The following is a 7,816-nucleotide window of genomic DNA, read 5'->3' on the forward strand; positions in this document are numbered from 1 at the left end:
TTCAGGAATGTCTAGATTTCATAAGCAAGTAACCATTACTCAGTAACTACACCAGATAAATATTATTTCATTATTATTTTTGTTTGTCAGTGTTATTCTGTCAAACTACAAAGTCTGTAAGAACTTAGTGCTGATTCTGTTTTCTATTTATGAGGATAAATTTGTTATCTTTTGATGATTTGATTTGATTTATCTAGCCTTAATATCTGTTATTTATAGGTCTAATTACCTATTATTTATATAGTATATAATTTTGACTGAATCACATTTGTAAACACATTTAGAAATACATTCAATCTTCTTCTGTTAACTGAGAATATGGCAAAAACACAAATATTTGTCAGAATATTACCAATGTGTCACCAAAAGTACGAAATCTGAAGTAAGCAAATGCAGTCAATTCTAAGATCATATGCATGTTTGGAAACTCATTAAGAAACATCAAATCAAGTCAGTTATGCTACAAAACGTGGGAAGGTATTTGCTTATGAGTAAACAACAGGAAAATCCACTTCTGGGGCATGGTACCAATTTTCTACACATGCTATGCATAGAACATGATATAGAGGAGGTTAAGGCATTCTGACCTGTGGAAATAATTGACGAGGCTCATAATTCCTTGAATTAGGCTGCAATATAATTGATTTCCTCAATTATTAGAGAGAAATGAAATTATAGCAAAGAAAAAGAAAAAGAACTCCATAAAATTAACAATTATATTAAGAAATAAATAATATGAAGAGACAGAAAATATCAACATTCCATTCAAAAGTCCTTCAAGAGGTTGATGTTTGCACTGTGATACACTAAAATGATTAACTATTCCAAAAGGAACGTGACTCAATTTATAACACCGTTCCTTTTTGAACAAGTTAGGAATCCTCAAGGGTAGTTGATTCATAGATATGAGAATAATCACATTTGAAATGTATATATCAGTAGTCATAAATATGTGAAAAGACTGCATACTATTCAGCCATAGCCTCTCTACTTCATAGTTCTGCAAAATTTCTTTAAGCCAAGTTTGAGCTTGACCATTAATTAAGTACTCTATGCTCAGTGGCATCTTGCTTACCCCACACATAATGTGAATCTTAGAAAGCGCAAAGAGTGCAATAATGAAAGTGCAAAGAGTGCAATAATCACATATTGAAAACAGAATAAAGTGCTTGAGAATAAGATTCATGATGCCCTTTTTTAACCTTGATTAATAAACGCCAGCAATAGGAATAAAGGTTTTAAAAGGGAAACAACATATGTTGCCTTATTTTATTTGTATCATTAGAACTTTGAGCAATACCCTGCTCCTTTCCGAACAAAACTCTTTAAAATGTTCTTACGTCTTGGGTAATAAGAAGTAAAACCTTATCCTCATTTTCCAATTTCATCTCCATATTGTTCAATTCATCCAAGATTTTATTGAAATCTACCAACTGTTCAACCATATTTTTTAATCGATCATCTGAACGAATACAATTATGTTTCGGACAAAATCTATGTGTCAATGACTTGGTCATATACAATGACTCAAGCTTCCCCACATCGACGATGCAACAGTCTTCTCAACAGTCTTCTCCTTCGTGACTTCTCTCAGTGCCTTATCACCAAGGTACAAGATTATGACGCTCTTGGCTCTGTTGATCATGTCAATCTTTTCCTTCTGAGACATAGATGCTGGCATTTCTCGTTTCATCCTTCAAAGCATCACAAACCTTGTTGAATTAAGATGGCTTCCATCTTGAGTCTTCACAACCCAAGTCGTTCTTCCCAAAAAAACTTAACAATGTCAAACTGGTGGTCATTTCTTTATCTTCTTGACTTTTTTTTTTGTCCTCACAAACAATGCCAATTATGGGTTCTCAATAATAATGAAGCAAAACAAAAAAAACAGATTAAAGAAAACACTTTATTTGATAACAAATATCTATACACAAGAACGGTCAGACAACAATATCTTTACAAAGATCACAAGAACTTTATATATATAGACCCTATGTAGAAGAAGTAATAGAAGATCATTCAAAACAGAAACCGTTAAGACAATTATAACAAATACTTACTATATGATCTAACTTCTCTTTCACATCATCTAACCGAACTTTTGTACATGATTTGGAGTCGTTTATCACAGAAGTAGCGAAACTTACTTGAAGATGGAGACTAGCCAAAGCCAGGATTGGCTAGGCAATGCTATGAAAAAGCAAACAGCGCCAGAAAACCACACAACAACAGCTATTGCAATGGAATAATACGAAAATTTCTGATTTCCACGCTGCAAATTAGTAGAGATCATTACTATCTTGAATTAATAAGACCAGAAGCTAAAACGTATATTCATGAGAGAACATCTCTTAAGAAGAACTTGTGATAATACTTACATCAAACATAGCAATTTGGGAATAAATAGAAGTAATGACTGCATAACTAAAGAAAGCAACATCATTAGCTGCAACAGGAATTATCTGCAAGAGGTTATAAACAAAAATACATAATCAATTTGTATCATTAAATACTAATATAAACTTATGTATGATGGCATTGAAGTTAAAGTCTTGGTTGAAAAGAACATACCTGTCCATAACCATACCTCTCAAAATACTGCTTCTGAACAACAGGGCTAAAGTAGAGGGAAGCATTGTATATGAGATATGAACACTGCTTGGTTAAGTTAAGAAGCGCAAAATCCAAGCTTAATCCCACCACACTGAGTTTGAATACAAAACCACTTAAGAATCCATCCCAAAGGAAAAACAACAGCAATGATTATAGAACATGAAAAAAAACCACCTTTTCCTACGAAAATTGAGGATGATTTGTGGGGTAGCCGGCAACTGCCCATGAAAGAAAAGCTAACCAACCAAATACTTGGTAAGTCACTTCTAATGGAAATGACTTCCAAGGAACCATTTCTTTGTCTCTCTTTCTGCCACAGAGGAATCAATGAGTTTGTCTTTCAATGGGTGTCTAAATCGTCCAAATATTTTAAAATCTTATTATTATAATTATTGTTTAGATGATATTTTCGTGTATATATATATATATATATAAAAATATGAAAACACAGGTGCATCAACGTCTATATTATTTTTTTAATAATAATACATAAAATATTTTAAATGATTTTTTTTTTATTATAAAAAATATAAACATGCAATGCAATATATAAATTGGTGTATAGTATGTTCCAATAAGATATGAATAAGGATAAGGTGGTGGCATCAATAATTGCATAACTTTCTATAAAATAATAATTAGATGAGTCTCTGAGTAGTTAAGATCAAAGTAATTAATTAATATATTCAAAATTATTGAGATGTTGTACTTTTATTAAAAAAATACAAACCAAAAGAAAGGTTGAAACTTTATATTAACAAAGCTACAACATAGGTCCACGTCTTCCTTAAATTTTTCAATTATTATAATTTTTCTTCCACTCTCCTAAGTTATTATTTAAATTCTTCATCTTAATTTGAATTTCTTATATTTTATATTGTTTTAAGAGTGTTTTTCCAATTTGCTACCACCAATTCTTGTGTTAATAATTCTTATGTTCATGCAATTGCAATAATTTCTCTCTTTTTTATCTTTTTGCTTATGTTATTTGCTTGGTATACATTTGTAGATTTGTTAGATTCTTCTGTCTATATAACGTATGATAAATAATTCAAAAAGTATTGATAAAAAGATATCGTTATAATCTATTCGATTTATTTTATTATTAATTATTATTGAAATTCTATTAATGTTTGTCTCTTGATTTTCTCACAATTCAAATTTTCTAACTTTATAAAATATATTTTCTTTAACAGAGCACTTATTGCTTATTTTTCTTTTATTATAATTTCACAAGTATATGTATATTTATCTGTAATAATAATAATAACTATTATTATTACTATTATTTATGTGTCCTATAATTATTACATGTCATTTTTCATATATTAATATTTTTCTCATTCTAAGTGATTAATATATATATATAATTATAAAATATTACATATTCAAACAGAATGAAATAAAATATCAAGAGTTAAATAAATTTTTTGCTACTTTAAAAATTGATTTACTTTTTTTATCAAAAATAAAATGTACATTTTTTTTTTAAAATGGATTGATTTCTTTTTCAAAATTAGTATTATTAGATGGATAGTTTATTCTAAAAACACTATAGTCTTAATAGAGACATTTGTTAAACTCTATGACTTTCATAAAATATATAAAGAAAAATATTCAAATGTCCATATCTTCCATATCTTGAAGAGAATTATGGAAATGTGTGACCTTGAATTGAAGAAAAAAACACTCAATTTATTTACTTGTTAATATAAATTGTTGAAGAGAAATAACACATACTTTGTATGTTTGATCGATTTTCAAATTGCAAATTTTGGTATAATAAACTCTTTTTTAAGATGTACATATAGTTGTAATAGAAATCTCGTTCTTAAGTATCGTCTAATAACTATGTAAATACTTATGGTGTTGGATGTCTAATAACTTTAAGCTCATCTTATTTGTTTGGAGTATTTGATGACTCATAATACAACATCTAGTGACCAATAATCATTGTACAATTTATTCTATTTTTCTATAAGAGTTAGTTAGAGTACTTAACTAAGTTGTAATGTTTTGTAGCTTTTATATGGGAGGTCCATATTTATTGTTGGATACAAGATACTTAAGTATGATAAAGATACTTGTATGTGATTAATTGTGAATGTATGAGACATTCTTTCTTACCCATTTTTTGAGAGTTTTTCATTCTTCACACTAGAAGAAAAATGGTTTTAACAGGAGTTTATTTTTATATTTTTCAGGGTTAAAACTTCTATTAAGTCATTTACCTAAGGTTGCATTTTCCTCGCTAAACCATTCATGTGGAACGTGTTCCCCGAGGTTTTTTTAAACCTCAAGAAAAGCCTTTAAGAACATTTGTTAAATACCATAGGTTTAAGAACCTCCATAAAATACCATGTGTTTAAAAACCTTCGTAAAATACCATGGGTTTAAAAATCTCCGTAAAATATCATGGGTTTAAGAACCTTAGTAAAAATACCATGAGTTTTCAAAATCTTTGTAAATGACTTGCCATTTGAAATAACCTTCATCCCATTTTCCACCATCTTTAACGATCCTCCTGACTTCTCTCTTCCACGTTAGACACACTTCTCTCTGACATAGGCTCAATGGCCGCCGGACGACAGTCCTAACAAGGAATCACAATTCAGCCACATTTATGTCTAGTATATATAAGGAGAAGAAACATTAAATAAGGCACTATCTTCTTCTTACTCCAACATTGCTTCTTCCACCACCTTACTGCCCCAACTTGGGTCACAAGCCACTGTTACCTAACTCGACAACAACTGGGTTTATCACTGCTTTATATATCCTAATAATTGCATTATTTATCAGACGTGGACTTCAAAGCATGTGTTTTCTTGGCTAAAGATTGCAAGAACATATTGCGAGGGAGAAATTAACATTATCACTTCTCACAATTATTAGATGCATTTTAAAATAAAAGCCTTAATTTAAAATATTTCAAAATTATGAGAATTAAATATTAACAATTATAACTAAAACTAAAATTGCACATAAAATATACGTTACATCAAAAGGTAAAACAAATAAATCAATTTTTTTTGAAGTATGAGCTCGTTACAAAAAAACTAGGAATTATCTAACCCAATTACCATCAATCATAAAAAAAATTATGCAAATATTGTTGAAATACTTATTATCCAAGGTTATTTTGCTGAGTTTTTTAAATAAACTTTTGAAACTTTAGAAAACTTATTTGTAATGTAAAGTTACACTTTCAAAATTTTTAGAGAATTTAGTTATAAATATATAAAAATATATTAAAACTATGTAGTTTTTTAATTATTAATTTATAAATTAATTTATTATATTTATTTATTGAGTTTGAAAATTGGAGTCTTTTATTGAGGTTTTACAATAATTTTTTGGAATTTAACGAAGGTTAAAAAAAACTTTGTTATTTTGCTGAGATTTTAGAAAAAACCTTTGGAATTTAACTAAGGTTAAAAAATCTCTGTTATTTTGCTAATTTTTTAGAATAATCTTTGAAATTTAACGAATGTTAAAAAAACCTCTGCTATTTTGCTAAGGTTTTAAAATAAACTTTTTGAAATTTAATGAAGGTTAAAAAAACCTCTGTTATTTTGTTAAGATTTTTGAATAACCTTTGGAACTTAACGAAGGTTAAAAAAAAACCTTTGTTAATTAAATCAATTCCTAAGGTTTATATCAACCTCCGCTAAATAACATCCGTTAAAATCTTTTTTTCTTGTAGTGTCATCTCTTTGAGTGTGATTATTAGTCACTATTGCACTAGTTTAATCCTCCTGGCTCTCCTAGTCGAGCCCATCATGTTCTTCCAATCCAACCACCCCTCTTACGACTATTGATGAGGAAGATAAGATATACATGGTTGTCCTATTGTGGACTAAATGTCTTCAATGAGGAGATGTAATGTGATGATAATGGAAGGTTCATCATACAAACAAAGGATAAATGGTAAATCTATTATTGTTTGAATTTTCATTTTAATTTTGGAACTTAATGCTTAATATTTTTCTTTGGATATTATATAGTTGGACACCTAATCATTATGTCATTAAGACAATTGGCCATGCAATTAGGTCACAATTTATGGGTCCCAATCATTAGTATGAGGTTATCATTAAGGATGTCCAGCTAAACTGTGGAAATATTTTAGGTGACTTCATACCAATAATTTTCATAAATTAACATAGTAAGTTGTTTTTCTTACTAAAGCCAAGAAATTTTAGTCAGTTGTTTTTATAATCAACCAGTTGAAAAGGATGTTACTCAAAGGTATTGAGGCTAAAGCAAGTTTTTCAACCTGTTGAATTGTCGAAACAACTGGTTGTTTGACACTTAATGGTTTTCAAAATGTTTTGGAAAAGTTTTGTTTTCTTTTGTCTTTGTTGTCAAACTGAAACAACTAGTTATTTCGATAAAACAACTAGATGTTTATTTGAATCCTTAACAGAAAAATTATTTCAATCAGTTGTTTTGTAAAGCAATCTGTTGTTTTTTATAACAATTCTGTTAAGAGTTTGAAATTGTTTTTAAATGATTCCAACTGCTTTTGATTTATGATCTAACAGTTTTAAAGACTGTTTGATGATGTTTTAAAAAAAAATAAGATAGAGAGCTTATAAAAAATATTTTCAAGAGAATCAAGAGTTTGGGATCATCATTGTGTGTGAAATAGGACTGGGTTTTTGTATACTTTTGTACCACTACTTTGTAAATCCCAGGTGTACTCGATTTTCTTCTTTTGAACACTGTAAATCTGTTGTAATATGTGTAAATCAGTTTCAGAAAGACTTTCTGTAAATTGAGGTGTTGCCAAGGAGTGTTGTGTGTTTTTGACAGGTTCGAGATCAACATTCTTTGTGTGGTTTTGGCTAAGAAGTGTTGTGTGTTCTCTAGGGGTTCAACATCAACATTCTTAGTGTGTTTTTGTAATCTAGTTTTGATTGCATAGTGAATTCTTAAATGAGGACTGGATGTAGCTCTTGGTTAAGAGTGAATCAATATAAATCGCTTTGTGTGAATCTCTCTATCCCTTCTCTTATACATTATTTTCATCATTGTTCTTATACAACCAGTTGAATTTCTGTAAAGAACTATAAAACTGAAATTTTATCCAGTTGAACAGGAAATAATTGGTTGATTTTTCACAACTTTTTACTCTACTTCCAAACTTTGCGAAAAATCTTGTCAAAACATTCACCCCCATCTTGTTTTGGTCACACAT

The 7,816-nt window shown here is 29.1% G+C and overlaps 1 pseudogene; it reads right to left on the reverse strand.

Annotated features, from left to right (window-relative positions):
* Window positions 1–292: 292 nt before the first annotated feature.
* Window positions 293–2,961, reverse strand: LOC137838242 (cystinosin homolog; annotated as a pseudogene).
* Between the last annotated feature and the right edge of the window lie 4,855 nt (window positions 2,962–7,816).

This window comes from Phaseolus vulgaris, chromosome 4, assembly GCF_000499845.2.
Source record: "Phaseolus vulgaris cultivar G19833 chromosome 4, P. vulgaris v2.0, whole genome shotgun sequence".
Lineage (NCBI taxonomy): Eukaryota > Viridiplantae > Streptophyta > Magnoliopsida > Fabales > Fabaceae > Phaseolus > Phaseolus vulgaris.